Genomic DNA, 17,700 nt, shown 5'->3' with positions numbered 1-17,700 from the left:
CGGTTTCATTTAACTTTGAACTCAAGGCATGTTAATCTTCTCATGAAAGTATTAAGCATGTAAACTGATTCTCCTTCATACCAAAAATGTCTTTTGAGAAGCATCGAATCAAAGCAATAAGAATCAGTTCAAAAATGTCATTTAAGAGAACAAACTATCACTCTCGCGATGAAAGACTCTTAAACCCTTAACCGAGTGGTTCAGACATTTCTACAAACACTTTTGATGCGAGATATGTCTCAGATCTGAACCTCAAGTGATGTGCTTGGATCCAGCCTAGAGATCTCGTCGGTTAAAGAATGAAACATGCAAGACTAGACACCTAAACCCACTAATCTACCTTGAAAGCACCCTAATCTACTCATCTAAAGCCGCTTAAACGACTACTCACTAATCATAACGAGCTCACTAAGTCCTTTGCAAGACGTGTAGCTGGTCATGATGAGGAGTTTAATGTTAGATGATAAAAGAAATAAAGAAAGAACAAGATTTTTCATGCAAAAACGAGATATCGGATTAGAATGATCAAGTTTCACCAAAGAGGCAAGTTCTTAAAGCTAAAAAATAGATAAGAGATAAGATGATTAGGTTTTTAGTCTCAAAATGTATATATAGCAAAGGTAAAGTGTCGCGGGTCAGCCCGGAACAAACCGGGTACTGAACCGCGTTCTTGGGTTGATGGGTGAGTGCCACGGTGTGTCGGAGAGTGAAGCCGAGGTCTTCATGTCGAGGAGTGCACGTGAGTCCAGATCCAAATGAAGATCTCGTGAAGAACACGTCAAGAACATGCATGAACCCTAGTCTTTGATCCATCTTCACGTGTGTGTTCTTGAGCAGCTTTGTTCTTGATTCTGGGCTTGTGACAATGGACCTCGGCATGAAATGCCGAGGCGCTTGGACGTCGAGGGGTTCGGGAGAACAGGGTCCGGCATGCACGCCGAGGTCGCTACACCGAGGTGCATGTTCAACACTTAGTCGTTTCCAGCTCCATTCTTACGTGTGCATGCCTTGATCCCAACGTGCCGAGGTATCAGTACGAGGCCTAGCTCAGGATACTTCCAAAATATGAGCCTTGACTTGGCCGATGTCGAGGCAATGATGCCGAGCCCTGAAGAAACACTTAGCGCGTATCGCAACATATTTGGGCCCGTATCGACCATGTCGCCCTCCGGAAGCAGTAACTTTCGACCCACGACTCCGAATGCTCTGAGACCAGTTTCATAGTCAAGGTGACTCAATAAACTCGAACTTTGGTGAAGAAACCGTCGGAGCTTGGGTAGTGGAAGTCTTCCTGGATTTCACATCTTTGAACCGCATCGAAATCACCGGAAAATAAGCTGTTCGGACCGATGTGAACTCCGGAGACTTTATCTTTCAAACCACTCGTCCGAATTGAGCGATCCCTACTGTTCTGAAAAGGTCTTTTACAGATCTCAAACTTTGATGAAGACCGGGTAAGCTGATTTGGTCTGGAAAGGCTCCGTCCGCCGTGACCTTTGTACTCCGCCGTTCAGTTCTCGGATGCGCGTAATGTTGATGCATCTTCCGGAAGCTGTATCTTTCTCCCTACTGGTCCGAATTGGATGATTCCAACTGTTCTGGGATCTTTGTTTGATTATCTCCAACTTTGCTGAAGAACCCGCCAACTGATTTGGACCGGAAGGTTCCCCGGATTTCTGATCTTTGAATTGCGCAGACAAGGACAGATTTTGGTCGAGAAAAGCTTCCCGCGGTAAGAAAAATGACCGAGGGCTGTGTACCGCGGTGAGCTTTTTGGTCGTAAAAATTCTTTCGCCTCGGCCAAAACTCGACCCGCGGTATTAACACCTGATCTTCGACTCAGGCTGACTTTGGTCGATCGGTACGGACTTTGGTCGGTGCTGAACGATCGGTAAGCTTTTTGGTCGAGGTTGGATGATCGGTAGGGATTTTGGCCGGTAATGAGCGATCGGTAAGGATTTTGACCGAGGTTTCTGTCCGTCCGGTACACGATTTGGCCGAGAAATTCCTCCAAGCGGTTTTCACCATTTTTGACCGTTTTCTTCACCGTCTTCTTCTCTGCTCCTCTTCTTAAGCTCCAAATGACTCCCAAAGCACCTGATAAAGACCTCAAAACATGCAAAACTCTTTGGGACCTAATGCAAGCCCTAAATCCTATTTTCATGCCTAAAGACTCAATTTACATGGGAAAACACATGATGAGGACTCTAAAATGCACTCTAAATGATGTAAAATATAGACATATCACTAGACCCCTAAACTCGCTAATCTATCATTAAAGCACCCTAATATACCTATCTCAAACCTCTTAAGCGGACTACTCACTAATCATAAAAAGCGCACTAAATCTTTGCAAGACGTGTAGCTAGTCATGATTAGAAGCTTTGATGCTGGTGAATAAAAGAAATGAAAGAGAACAAGATCTTCACGTGAAAACGAGATATCGGATTAGAATAATCAAGTTTCACAAAGAGGCATGTTCTCAAAGCTAAAAACAGGTAGGAAATAAGATAAGATAAAAGATGATTAGGTTTTTGGTCCTAAAAACTATTTATAGTGAAGGCTAAGTGTTGCGGATAAGCCCGGAACAAACTGGGTACTGAGCGCTCCTCTTGGGTCGTCAGGTGAACACCTCGGTGTGTGAGAAAGTAAAGTCGAGGTCTTGATGTCTATGGTTGTACGTGAGCAAAGATCAGGATGAAGATCTCATGAAGAACACGTCAAGTACATGCATGAACCCTAGTCTTCAATCCATCTTCACGTGCATTCTCTGAGTCAGCTTGTTCTTGAATCTGGGTTTATGACAAGAGGCCTCGGCATGCAAAGCCGAGGGGCTTGGTAGTCGAGTTATCAAGGCAGATGAAGTCCGACATGCAATGCCGAGGTCTTGAAGCCGAGGTTCATGTCTAACACTTAGTCGTTTTCAGTTTCGCTTCTTCGGCATACATGCCTCGATCTTGATACACCGAGGAGTTAGCATGAGGTCTAGTCCAAAGAAGGTCAAGGGACGAGCCTCGGCCTAAGCAATATCAAGGTAATGATGCTGAGGCTCGCAGAAACACTTAGCGCGTATCGCAACTCCTTAGGCTTGTACCGATCAACTTGTCTCCCGGTTGCAATAACTTTTAGCACACGACTCCAAATGACTTGAAACCAATTCCAAGATCAAGATTACTCATTCAGCTCAAACTTTAGTGAATAAATCGTCGGAGATTGGGAAGTGGAAGGCTACCCGGATTTCTCATCTTTGCAACGCATCGGAACGGCAGGAAAACAGCTTTTAGACCGACGTCTATTCCGGAGACGTTATCTTCCAGGACACATCTCCAAATTGGATGAACTTAGGTTTTATGGAAATAACATTCAGATATCTAAAATATTATGAAGTCCCTGTAAACTGATTCGAGATAGAAAGGCATCGTCCCATGTAATCTTTAAACTCATTGGATCGGCTCTTGAATGCATGCAAGGCAGGTGTGTCTCCCAGTGGCGATATCTTTCTACTCACTGCTCCGAATTCTGTGATTCCAACTGTTCTGAGATCTTGACTTTATTACCTCCAACTTTGGTGAAGACCCCGTTAACTGATTCGGACCAGAAGATTCCCCGGATTTGCAATCTTTGATGCGCGCAGGTGAGAATAGATTTTAGCCGAGAAATACTTCCTGCGGTAAGGAAAATATCCGAGAAACGTGTACCCCGGTAAGCTTTTTAGCCGATAAAAATTCCCTGTCTCGGCATAAAACTTCACCCGATAGAATTTTCACCGGTACTAATTTTTAGCCGATAAAAACCACCTGATGGCATTTTTAGCCGATAAAATGATCCAGCCGGTACATGCTTTTGCCGAGAAACTCCTTAAAGCGGTTTTCACCATTTTTAACCCTTTTCTTCACCATTTCAACTCCTGACCACACCTCTTGAACTCCAAATAGCCTCTAAAGCACCTGATAAAGACTCCAAACCATGCAAAACTCTTTGGGACCTAATGCAAACCCTAAAGCCTAATTTGATGCCTAAATACCTAAAATAAATGAGAAAACACATGAGCTGGACACTAAAATGCAGCCTAAATGATGCAAATTATAGACATATCAGAACCCTACAAAATCACTAAGGTAGTTCGTTCAGGAGTCTATGAACTTGCAACGATGGTTTGACAAAGCAATCTCAAGATCGTGGAATGCCATGTCCTTGAAGAAGTATTACCACTAAGGCCAAACAACGACTAACACAAATTACGAGATGACTTGATCCTTGCAAAAGGTACGTAGGCAGCCCATCCAAATGGATTTGGCATCCTAGAAACCAACAATGGAAACCCAGTATGACAGGTACCTCCTGATATTGTGTTCTAGAGCCATGTCCCGAGCAGGCTGTAGAAGAAAGCGAGCAAAGTCGAGACGAGGATTGCAGAGGTATTAACCAAGTCCCATTTAAAGAGCACAACTCCAGGTGGGTTAAGTCATGGCATAGATACAACAAGAAGAAGATAGTAAACAGCATCGTCTTCCACATCAATCTTCATTCAGAAAAAAATATTATCTTAAGAGACCTATATTGCTTAAACCTCAATTAAAGTAAAGAGAGAGAGAGATTCCTACGCTAGGGCAGTGCAATTATATTGTTTCTGAAGATAAGATCAGAGGATTTTTTTGATGGCACTTGTATAATCCAAGCAAGAGCAACCAATGCAGAAAACAAATTTAATTCTAGATCGGTTATCCTCGCGATGGCCACACCTAGGGATACTAGGACTAATGCCACAATTTGTGAAAGAACAAACTCTAAAACAAGGTTAAAACAAACAAAAAAACATGTAATGAGAATTTTTAAATGAGCAGATGAAATTTCACAAAAAACCAGCACAACTTTGTGGAAGAAATGGTTTTTTTAAAAAGAATAAACTCTGCAAGGGCATATGATGGTGTCAGTGATCTTAGCCATTTGATAGAATCCAACTGGACAAAAACAAAAGCTATCAAGTGTGGGATAAGAATATAAAACAGAGCACACACTTTTTATTTTTTCAATGTCTGAACTTCGATCTACACAGTTTGATTAATGCTATCAATGGTCAATTTACAGCTTGACCTATGAATCTTGATGCAATCATTACAGATTGAGCTATGAACCTGTTTTGTTTGAACCAGAAGCAAAGGTCATGACAGCTTTAAAAGAGAGGAGAGATGAGTACGGTGTTGTCTTTGATGTATGAGACATTGGAAGTAATTAGAGAGACTTTAAGAAAACTAGAAGTATCCAAGCAACAGAATGTGAATCAATCATTTTTCATAAAAGTATTTTGGATACTTTGGTGGATCCCATATTTATTTCGTGATTTTGAGATAATATAGTTGAGAACTGTGACATGGAAGGGCTATCTTTTCAGAAGATGTCTCTTTGTAGGGTATTTCAGAATGACTATTATTATAAAAGCCAATTTAGGGGGGGAGCGGGTTATTGGGAGTTGGATTTATAAAGATTTTGATTGATTTTAAAAGTCATGAAATTTCTCAAATCTTCAAGAGTTTTGTTGGATTTGTAAAAGTTGCAAAGAATTTTGTAGATTTAACAATAGATTTGATATGGCAGACTTTGAGAATCCAAGGGATATGAGTAATATTTTGAAAATCATGATTTATCAGTTAAATTATAAAGAACCATTATCCCAATAACACTATATTATAGCAGAATCATAGAATCATTAAAATACAAACTTTTTAAATAACAATGGATTTTAATTAGATTATAGAAATCATCAAACCAATAACAATGGATTTTTATAATCAGTTTACGAATAACAGTGAAATCTATTAAGAATGTAAAAATCCACAAACCAATAACCATAGAATCTTAAACTCTAAAAATCTTCATAAATCAACCTCCCAATAACACCTCTTTAAAGTAGACTTGGATCTTTGGAAAGTTACATTGATTCCAAGAGAGTTAATTGTATGTGTTGGATTGGATCTTGTAATCTCTTAAGACATTGTATTATCACTGACTGCTTTCTACGCTAACAAATACTAACTCAAACTAGAAGTTGATGCAAATATATTAAAAGTGCTAAACTTCAAATGAAAAAAATTAGTTCCATTTTGTTCATACGAAGCTATAGGCTTATTGTGAAAAACGAAAGTTGGAATATTTGTGACGTAAATCACATTTTGGAGTTAATTTTTGTTTTTTTATTGTTCAAAATTATGAAAAGATCTGATGTTTTCAGCAGCAAACAAAAATGGATATCATATGATGAGGGGGTACTTAGCGAATTATGTAAGTATTAGTAAGTATGTGAAACACATGTATCTATGAAATGGTCCTTGCTTTGTGTCACTTCTCCGGCTACATTTACCTTTCATGAAGCTGAAGAAGAATAAGAACATAGTGAAGGTCCATTTGGTTGTTTTAATGTTACATGTGTAATGGCATGTGGTTCCTTTTCTTTGATGTGGCTAATTTGCTTTCATTTTGGTTTTCATGCTCTACTGTACCATCTTCCTTAAATGCTGGTTTTGTTTTCTGACTATACATATATATTTGGATAGACAGAATCGACCGAGCAATTTTTTTTCTTGGCTGGAGTGTAATCGTGTGTTTCCTGAAGCTTATATGTCTCAATTATTCAGAAATACCTTCTAAGTTTGTTTGGAATTTTAAAGATGGTTGATGTTCGGATGGAAAAGCTAATTGATTTGTCTAATGAAGAATAAAAGCTAATTGTTTGTCGAATGGAAGAATAAAAACATGGAAGGATAAAAAAATGGGAAAAACAAAGATGATCATGAAGAAGAAGAGAGAGGGAGAGAATTGGAAGAATAAAAACCGGTATAAGAAGACAAAGAAAAACTCTAAGACCAAAAAAAAAATCATAAGAAAATAAGAAGACGATGAAGGAAGATAAAGAAGAAGTCGAAGATGATGAAGTAAAAGAAAGATTGGAAGGTGAAGGAGAAGGTTACAAATCCGAAGAAGAAGAAGACAATACAGGAAAAGGAAGAAGAGAACCCGGAAGATTAATAAGCTAGAGAACAAAAAGACGAGGAATAAGTAAATTTGAAAGATATAGAAGAGGAATATAAAAAAATCCAAAATAGAAGAAGAAGAAGTTGGAAAACACGATATGACGAAGAAAAAAAAGAAATAACCAGAAAAGTAATAAGAAGACAGATGAGACTAAGATATTGAAGTAGAAAAAGGTGAAGTAGAAGTATAAGAAAATTGAATAGAACACGAATTGGAAGAAGGATAAGATAGGGAAAAATAAACACGGATGAAGAAAAAATACTAAGAAGGCCAGAAGATGAAAAATAAGAAATTGAAGAAGGTAAAAATGAAGAATGAGACAAAGAAAAACCATAAAGAAGTCATAGAAAATGAAGAAGACAACAATAATGAAGAAGAGAACTAAGAAGAACAAATATAAACCAGAAAGAAAAAGAAGAAGAAGAGGTCGGAGAAGACGTAAATGTGAAGAAGTTAAATTCTATGAAAAAAATGAAAAAAAAAAGCAGAAGAATAAAACGGGGAAAAAGATGAAAATAATAAAAATAAAAAGAAAAATAAAGACAGAGAAGGCAAAAATCATGAGAAAAAGGTGAAAGACGATAGAGAAAAGGAAAAAAGTGAGAAAGAACATAATTTAACGATTTTTTATTATTAAATATTTTTAATTGGGGATAACATATATTGAATAATAGTTTTTATATATAATTAAAAAACTATGTTGTAGTCTATATAATATATTTTTAATGCATTATTTTTTTCAAATTTTGATCTACAATTTTAGTAAGTGATTTCGTACTTGCTTAGGAGAAATATAAGAACCGAGAAGAAAATTAAATAATTCTGGCAAAACGGGAAGAGACTTCTGACGATGAAGAGAGATAGTCGTTTGTAATTACAATGTTTGAGACAACAAAACATTATTTATTAAATTATCGAGCAATATGAATTTCATTTGTTGATGATATGACCACATATGAGAAACACTGCGTACAATCATATGTAGATGAAGATATGGATTGAGTGTATGTAAACAAATTTCATATAAGCAATAAATTTTGTTATTACTGATGAACATGAAGCATTTTTGGTGTCTTATTAATAATGTTGGCAGAAACAGTTAATTTCAAAATAATAAGTATAGTTTGAGAGAAATGAGTAATCCAAACTCTATATACTTTTTATGTTATCGTATAATATATTTGATTTTTAGCGCGAATGAATTAAATGACTTCAGAATCCAAATGAAATTTGATGAGAAAAATATTTTTAAAAACTTATTGGTCTATTTGGATAATAGCTACTGAAATATCTAATTTAAAAAATATATAAAGAAGAAATCGGAGAAAAAAACTAATACATAGTAGATGAAGTGGAAGATAATGATATTTCTGATCAGGATTTTCTTCTTGATGTGCCGCCTAATGGATTATTCGTTCTATTATTAAATATAAATCTTTTTTAGCTTTGAAGATAATGATATTTCTGATAAAGATATTCTTCTCGATGTTCTGCTCAATTGATCATTCCCTCAAATAGAACTTCTTGACATGACATGAAAGAAGAGAAAATTTTTTAAAATTATACTTACCAATGTCCGACTATTACAAATTTTGTAATTAATTTTGTATACATCGCATGTCCTCGCTTAACGCGAATCTCCACCTAGGAACAAGTATTGTGTGCATTGGATATGCACATGGTTTCTGTCTTGGTTGATAGAATATTAAATATCAGGAATTTCTATTATTTAGATAATTTGTTGATATTTTTTGTATATCTCTAATTTTGTGTAACCTCTTTGGCTTTATATCTATTCTCGTAAAATACAAGCATGTTTTGTGTTCTAATAGATTTTTTTTAAGTTTTCTACTATTTTGTCTTTGGATAACTGTCATTTTTGTTGCCAAAAATATTAGTTTGATTAATTTTTTTAATTTATTTCGAAAATTAATAAAATAATATATTTAAATTTATCTTTAAAATTAGTTTTGAAAAAATTAAATTTGAATTTGATTAGTATAGATTTTTTTTATATAGGTAGGATTAATTATAAAAATTAGTTGTTAGTATCTTTATAAAAATAGTAAATAAGATATTAATTTATTTTATATGATATTCAAATTTAAATAATATTTTCATAATAACAAAAATGATAATATATATTTTAATATAGTTTTTCATAATCAATCTTTTTAAAATTTTAAATATTTAAAATTAAAAGAAATTTATATTATATGGTAATATAATCGAATGAGGTAAAATTATGTTTTTATATTTATAGTTTTCAGATTAATCGAATGGATCGGTTAAAAATATGTTTTAATAATAAAGTTAAAAACTAAATTTTATCTAAACACAAAAATAAATTTATATCATTTATTAAAAAATATTATATGTGTAAAAAACACAAATTATATTATAAAATGAGATTAAAAAAAAAATTCATCTGAAAAGTACCACTAATAAAAAACATCATTATAACTTGCTCATTTAGAATTAAATTTTGTTTTAATAGAGAGAAAATGGCGACGGAGAAACTCGACAGATAACATAATCTTCGATGGAATAAGATTTCTGCGGTTATTCTGGGTTCTATTAGCGGTATATCTGGTAATTACAATGGAGGGGATCAAGATATCTCCGAATCAGAGGAGAAATAAAATAAGGAAAGGGGATCTGAAAAATTAGATGCGGTGGAGAATGTAGAGGGATAATACACCGAGCTTTTGATTATCTTCTCAGGAAATCAGGAGTATCAGATCTATTAATCCCCTACACAATTTCTCACTATCCGTGAGTGATATTGAATGGAGTTGGGGGAATAATGAGGTCGAGAGACAGAGGAGGATCTGGTGGGATTCACACACCTGTTCTAGGAAAGATTCAAGGGGCATAGGCAGGTCCCCTTCTCTGGCCAAGATTGGACAATATTCGGCACTGGATCTATATGAGCGCAAGTATTTTTCGGTATTGAGATTTCTTTTCCTTGTTGGAGTTTGGGTTAGTGAGGTTCAGATACGGCAGCGATTGATTTTTCCAGATTATTGCTGGCTGATCTATGTAATCAACGCAGAGAATCAGAATCGATTTGAAGCGGGATTGATTTGGAAGGATTTTTGGGAGAAATATCAGAAGTTCTGTGCTAATGGGTTGATTCGAAAGCATCTTTTTAACAGATTATGCAATATTAAAAGAGATTTGCGTCTTAAATGGATATCGTCAGAATTCACGAGCAGAGGGAGATATAAAGGGACAAGAGAGGATTGATTTCCACACCAACTCAATTTCTCTCATAAGTTACTTCTTCTCGTTTTCTGTTTTGTTCTCAAAAGCAAGAAAAATGTCTCAGAGTGGCTTGATCAAACACGATGGTATGGGGAAGAAAGTTGAGATCTCAATGAAGCGGTTGAAAGTTACGGTGCCTCATTTTGACAATTCAAGTCTCATTGAAGCATACTCAAAAACTCTGATTAGGCGGTGTATGAATCCTCATATGCAGGATATGAAAGCATTACATTACATGCTCCCAAGGATATGGAAGGTTGAAGATCGGGTGGCAGGTGCAGACCTGCGATTGGGGCGTTTCCAGTTTGACTTTGATTCGAAGGAGGACATAATGTGTTGGAATTCGTACTGGTTTATAACGATTTATAAATACTAATTACGAATTCAATTGCCAGGATTCATGCAAGTACTGATTTAAATCTAGGTTATGGAGTCTATGGATATACCTGGATATTCTGCAGCGGAACGGTGAGCAAATACGATTCGAGATTATTTTAGCACCCCAAGTGTTGTGCCTCTATTGGTATCCACACGTACACAAACTGGATCGGAAAGGGTATGCTAGTACCTTCGAGATCTAATCTCAAACACTCGTCACACAAGCTTGTTTCTCTTTGGATTTAAAGCTTGTTAGCTTCCTATTGTTTCACAAACAAATATCTCCACGTGATATAGCTTTTGTTTCTTCAAAAGAAATTGATTCCTTCCTTCGCAAGAAAAGAATCTCTGCGTGTATTATAGCTGTGCGGCTCTCTCACTTTTACATAAGTGGAGTTTCTTATTTATATGGAATAATAGTAATCCCTAATCTAATCATATTAGCATTAGCCAAGCCCACATCATGTCAAGCCCATTCCTCTTAATCCAATTAAGATTATTAATTATAGTCATATATATATATATATATATATATATATCTCATATAGATATGAAATCCAAAATCCAAATTTATTAAAATTAATCTAATCATATTAGACTTAATTATTTCTTAATCCAATTTGCTTAGGTGTGTGACCCTATAAGATCATATAATATTAGTAACGGGTTCTCAACCCATAGATTATAAGCGGCTTCTAGCAAAACATTATAACCACCTAATATTATACGATTGTCAAATCTCGACATTACAACTTTAACTAGAGTAAAGTACAAATGATTTCAGGACATTCCCAACAATCTCCCACTTGTACTGGAATCATCTATTTCTATAATCTTTATGTCTCTATATCTCGATCTTAGCATAAAGCAAGAAACAGTGTCATCTTTATCAAGCAAGATCATGTTTATCGAACTCTGATTTGTATTGATTAAACAAACGACTGACATTCACCTCGTTTGAGCGCGGCCACGCATTTCTCAGTATAAAATCTTCGATAGGCCCAAAGATATTTATCTCCCGTTATATATGAGGGACAAATCCCATCTTGTTTCATCCTTGTTCCTTACACAATTCATAATGTGCCCGATCACTGTCTTTATAATCACCTTTTAAGGCTAACATTTGACAAAGTCAAAGCAAACTAATCCATGTACAAGAAATCATGACGAACTCAGGTCAAAGGACTATACTCTATAGTTGTGATGAAAAACTCTTATGACACTCATATAACAATCTTGTAGAGTTCTCATAGCGGGTCAGTCCAATCATGTGTTCCCAAACACATATCTATGCGATTGACTTGATACGACATATCAATGACTCCACGAAACATAGTCATCAGTCACCTCACATACTAGTCATTAATAGTTATTAAAGTCCCATTTTAATAACCTTGACTAGGGACTTCAATAATTTAAATCATCTTCCACTTATAGAGTTTCATGATCAAGTCACATACTTGATGATCTATAAGAATGACATAAATTATTTTGGGACTACTATTTAATTATCCAATAATAAAATAATACTGAAACAAATTTCATTATTTTGAAAATAAATCAAATGTATGTAAACATGAACATCATATCATAAAAGAAATTAAAACCTCCCACTAAAAATAAGATTACATCTTTATGAATCTAATGCCTATCGCAGCAGTATGACTCTCATGCTTAGGCTGCGCAAGAGGTTTCGTAAAAGGATCAGCAACATTTGCATCCGTAGGAACTCTGCTAATCTTCACATCACCTCTATCAATAATCTCACGAATGAGGTGATATCTTCTTTGAATATGCTTGGATTTCTGGTGTGACCTAGGTTCTTTTGCTTGTGCGATAGCTCCATTGTTATCATAGTAAAGATCAACAGGGCCAGAGATGCTAGGAACCACACCAAGCTCAGTAATGAACTTCCTAATCCAAACAGCCTCCTTAGCTGCTTCAGAAGCAGCTATATACTCAGCTTCAGTTGTAGAGTCTGCCACAGTGCTCTGTTTAGAACTCTTCCAACTCACTGCTCCTCCATTGAGACAAAAGACAAATCCAGATTGTGATCGAAAATCATCCTTGTCTGTCTGAAAGCTGGCATCTGTGTAACCACTCAAAACAAGTTCCTCACTTCCTCCATAAATCAAAAACTTATCCTTAGTTCTTCTCAAGTACTTAAGGATATTTTTGACTGCTATCCAGTGACTTTCACCTGGATCAGACTGGTATCTGCTCGTCATGCTCAAAGCACATGCAACATCTGGGCGAGTGCAGAGCATAGCATACATGATAGATCCAATAGCAGATGCATATGGAATCTTACTCATGCGCTCTCGCTCATCATGTGTCGAAGGACACTGAGTCTTGCTGAGAGTTATGCCATGAGACATTGGTAGAAAACCTTTCTTAGAATCATGCATATTGAACCTACGCAAGACCTTATCTATATAAGTATCTTGACTTAGTCCAATCAATTTGTTTAATCTATCTCTATAGATTCTTATTCCAAGAATATAGGCAGCTTCTCCCATGTCTTTCATTGAGAAACAACTACTTAGCCATGTCTTAACAGACTGAAGTAGAGGAATATCATTCCCAATGAGCAGTATGTCATCTACATACAATACCAGAAAAGCAACTGCGCTCCCACTAGTCTTCTTGTAAACACGAGGTTCTTCTTCATTTCTAATGAAATCAAACTCTTTGATTGCCTCATTAAAACGAAGATTCCAACTCCGAGATGCTTGCTTCAAACAATAAATAGAACGATGAAGCTTGCATACCTTCCTAGCAGTTTCAGGAGATGTGAAACCTTCAGGTTGTGTCATGTAAACATCCTCTTCGAGATTTCCATTAAGGAAAGCTGTTTTCACATCCATTTGCCAAATCTCATAATCATAATAAGCGGCAGTTGCTAGGAGAATCCGAATAGACTTAAGCATTGCGACTGGAGAATAGGTTTCATCATAGTCTATACCATGAATTTGCTTGTAACCTTTCGCCACCAATCTAGCTTTGTATATCACTATATTACCATCCATGTCTGTTTTCTTCTTGAAAATCCATTTACACTCAATGGCTTTAACACCATCAGGTAAATCTACCAAAGTCCAAACTTTGTTTTCTGACATGGATCCCATTTCGAATTCTGCGGCTTGTAGCCATTTCTCGGAATCAGGGCCCATCATTGCTTCTCCAAAAGATGTAGGTTCATCACTCTCTATAAGTAAAAGATCATGATGATCCATCACCCAATCCCCAAACCTATTAGGTTCCTGACGAATTCTTTCGGACCTACGTACCTCAGGTTCCACAGGAGTTGATTCTACGACTCTTCGTAGATCCAATTGATGTTCTTCCTCAAGAGTTGGAACATCCTCCTGTGACTCTCGAACTTCTTCGAGTGATACTTTACTCCCACTAGTTCCCTTTGAAAGAAATTCTCTTTCTAAAAAGGCACCATTCCGAGCAACAAACACTTTGTTCTCAGCAGAGTTGTAAAAGAAACCTTTGGTCTCTTTGGGATAACCTACGAAGTAGCACTTATCAGATTTGGGTCCAAGCTTATCAGTAAACATACGTTTAACATAAGCATCACAACCCCAAATTTTAAGAAAAGACAAATTAGGAACTTTTCCTGTCCACATCTCATATGGTGTCTTTTCAACTGATTTTGATGGAATTCTATTTAGCATGAACGCGGCAGTTTCTAAAGCATATCCCCAAAAGGATAATGGAAGATCTGTGTGACTCATCATTGATCGAACCATATCTAATAGAGTTCGATTTCTCCTTTCAGACACACCATTCCATTGCGGTGTTCCTGGAGGAGTGAGTTGTGAAACGATTCCACATTCTCTCAGATGATCACTGAAAACTTGGCTCAAATATTCTCCTCCGCGATCTGATCGAAGCGATTTAATCCTTTTGCCAAGTTGATTTTGTACTTCACTTTGGAACTCCTTGAACTTTTCAAAGGATTCAGATTTATGTTTCATTAGGTAAACATAACCATATCTACTGAAGTCATCAGTAAATGTGATGAAGTACTGGAAGTTTCCTCTAGCATTTAAACTCATTGGTCCACATACATCTGTATGTATGGCCCAATAGATCACTAGCCCTTTCACTGTGTCCAGTAAATGGAGCCTTAGTCATTTTTCCCAACAAACAAGATTCACATGTTTTTATATGATTCAAAATCAAATGATTTCAAAAGTCCATCACCATGAAGCTTCTGAATGCGTTTCTCATTTATATGGCCCAAATGACAAGCCAGAGAAAAGTTGGATTTAAGTCATTAGACTTAAACCTCTTTGTACGAATGTTATAGACCGGCATATTTTGGTTTAGAACATAGAGTCAATTCTCTAATGGAGCACTACCATAAAACATATCATCACGATCAAATGAACAACATTTTATCGAAAAATGAAAACCTTCCATGTCCAAACATGGAATAGAGATGATATTCTTGTTTATAGCAGGAACATAATAGCAGTTCTTGAGTTCTAAACCATGCCTGAAGGCAAAGACAATGAATATGTCCCCACTGCTAATGCTGCAACTTTTGCACCATTAGCCACACGTAGGTCAACTTGTCCTTCTTCCAAGGTTCTGATGTTCTTTAGACCTTGCACATTTGTAAAAATGTGAGCGCCATAGCCGGTATCCAATACCCAAGGAGTAGAACCAGAAGTGGTAACATTTACCTCTATAACATAGATACCCAGAGAAGAAATCTCAAAAGTTTTCTTCTCTTTCAGATCTTCCAAGCATTCAAGGAGGTTTGATTGACTCAATGTGTCCTTCTCAAGGACATATCGCAATAAATAGGAACTTTGAGGGTTTGACATAACTGTCGAAAAAATAAAGCAGAAGTTAATATGATGTTCATAAATTTTGAGCATTCTTAACAATTAAGAAAACTCACACTATACTCAAAACAAAAATTTCCTCAAATGAGTAAAGTGATCCAAAATCCGTATTTCACCAGAATCCAAGTGAGCTTTGGCTCCACCCCCGAATATCTAGCTATTTAGGTAAGCAACATCCTTGCCAATTATATCCAGTATAATTCTGGTTGTGGATGACTTCTTATGTCCAATCCAACCCTATGTCTCTAAGCCCAAAACCGTTTTGATAGCTTAGTCAAGTAAACCAATCTTGTTTCACATGGTAACCGTTACATCTGTCTCACTCTCAAATAATTGTAGACCGCTACTTTGGCAGACCCGCCATACAACCATTTAAGTTTTAACAGTTGATAAGATTGGAGAGACATCAAATTACTTAACATTTATTGAGGAATTAATATTAATCCAATTTTATTTTATATTAAAATTTATATCTAATATAAATAATTAAATATAACTCATACATATCTTATATGTATTAATTGGATTACAAATAATTAATTTGATTTTAATCTAATTAAAATTATAAACTATTTCATAACTTATCTTCAATAATTTTATAAATTAAATAAAAGATCGTGTCAAATCATCTAAAGATTTTTGACTTTAGCCGAACCAATCGTATCATGAACCGAACCAGCACAAGTGATTCAATACGATTTCAACACGTCCAGGCCCGTGCCTATGTTAGTCAATAAGAGGCATTGGCCTACGGGCCCAACTTTTACAAAAGAAATCGAAGGCCCAAGATTAGTAGTACTAGCATAGGTAGCAGCAATAGATTTTAGTTAAATATTGGACCTAATTTTTAACTAATACAAAATTAGAGTAATGAACTAATGATAATTTAGTTGGCCGCTTATTAACATATACAATACTTTTTTAACTTTATTTTTAAATCTCACAGTAAAATATATACTTTTTTGTAATATTATATATAATTCTCTATAATTTCATCTCACTATTCATAATACATTATTATCAGAACGATAGTCTAAATCCTTTTTTTACCTTAGAAAAAGTGAGATTTAGTGTGTCACAGAAGATATTAAGTGACTTGGTTATCTTATTTATCGAAAGGGAGTTAGTTAAAGAAATATATTATCTTTGAAAAATTATTTTTTAAATTTTGTTATCTTTGTTTTTTTTTAAGATTATGATTTTTATTATTGTTTTATATGAATTGAGACGATGATAGTTATTATTTATTCAATACGATATGGGTTTGCGACGATGAGAGTTTTTTTTTAGTTTGCTTACGGGCCTCATATCTCTGGGCACGGCTCTGAACAAGTCATAAGATACACATATTATATTGTTTTCAAAACCAAGTAATCAAGCATTACAATAATACGTGTTGCATAACTTATATGTATTATGCATATGACAAGTACATATGTGATACTACATGACAAAAAGCATGCTACTGGACACTATGATATTAATTACGTACTTGACATCAAATATGATTGGCACTGAAACACTTTCATGCAGATATATAAATTCTGGACATAACCTAATTGTAATCAGATTACAACTTTAAAAATTATTATATGGGTCCAGTTTCAACAATCGTATTTAGCAAACTAAAATCACAAACCTTATAATTTAATCAAATTAAATAATAAAATATAATTTTACAGAAATATCGATTACACTTAATTATAGATGCTTGGTCTCAAATCCTAATCCAATTAGGATCAAACCAATTTTAGGTCTATAATCAGATTATAGATTTCAAATGTTCATCTATATTAATATATAGTTCGATTATCCTAGATTCGATTTCAATATTATACATGTCGGCTCTGATACCACTGTTGGAATTCGTACCGGTTTATAACGATTTATAAATACTAATTACGAATTCAATTGCCAGGATTCATGCAAGTACTGATTTAAATCTACGCTATGGATTCTATGAATATACCTGGATATTCTGCAGCGGAACGGTGAGCAAATACGATTCGAGATTATTTTAGCACCCCAAGTGTTGTGCCTCTATTGGTATCCACACGTACACAAACTGGATCGGAAAGGGTATGCTAGTACCTTCGAGATCTAATCTCAAACACTCATCACACGAGCTTGTTTTTCTTTGGATTTAAAGCTTGTTAGCTTC

General features: G+C 35.5%; 1 pseudogene; it reads right to left on the bottom strand.

The window, feature by feature from the left end:
- Positions 1-4,354: 4,354 nt before the first annotated feature.
- Positions 4,355-5,289, bottom strand: LOC112083470 (annotated as a pseudogene).
- Between the last annotated feature and the right edge of the window lie 12,411 nt (positions 5,290-17,700).

Source organism: Eutrema salsugineum, unplaced genomic scaffold (genome assembly GCF_000478725.1).
Source record: "Eutrema salsugineum unplaced genomic scaffold, Eutsalg1_0 scaffold_6, whole genome shotgun sequence".
NCBI lineage: Eukaryota > Viridiplantae > Streptophyta > Magnoliopsida > Brassicales > Brassicaceae > Eutrema > Eutrema salsugineum.
The sequence above is the reverse complement of the archived record's forward strand: the minus strand, read 5'-3'. Positions and strand labels throughout refer to the sequence as shown.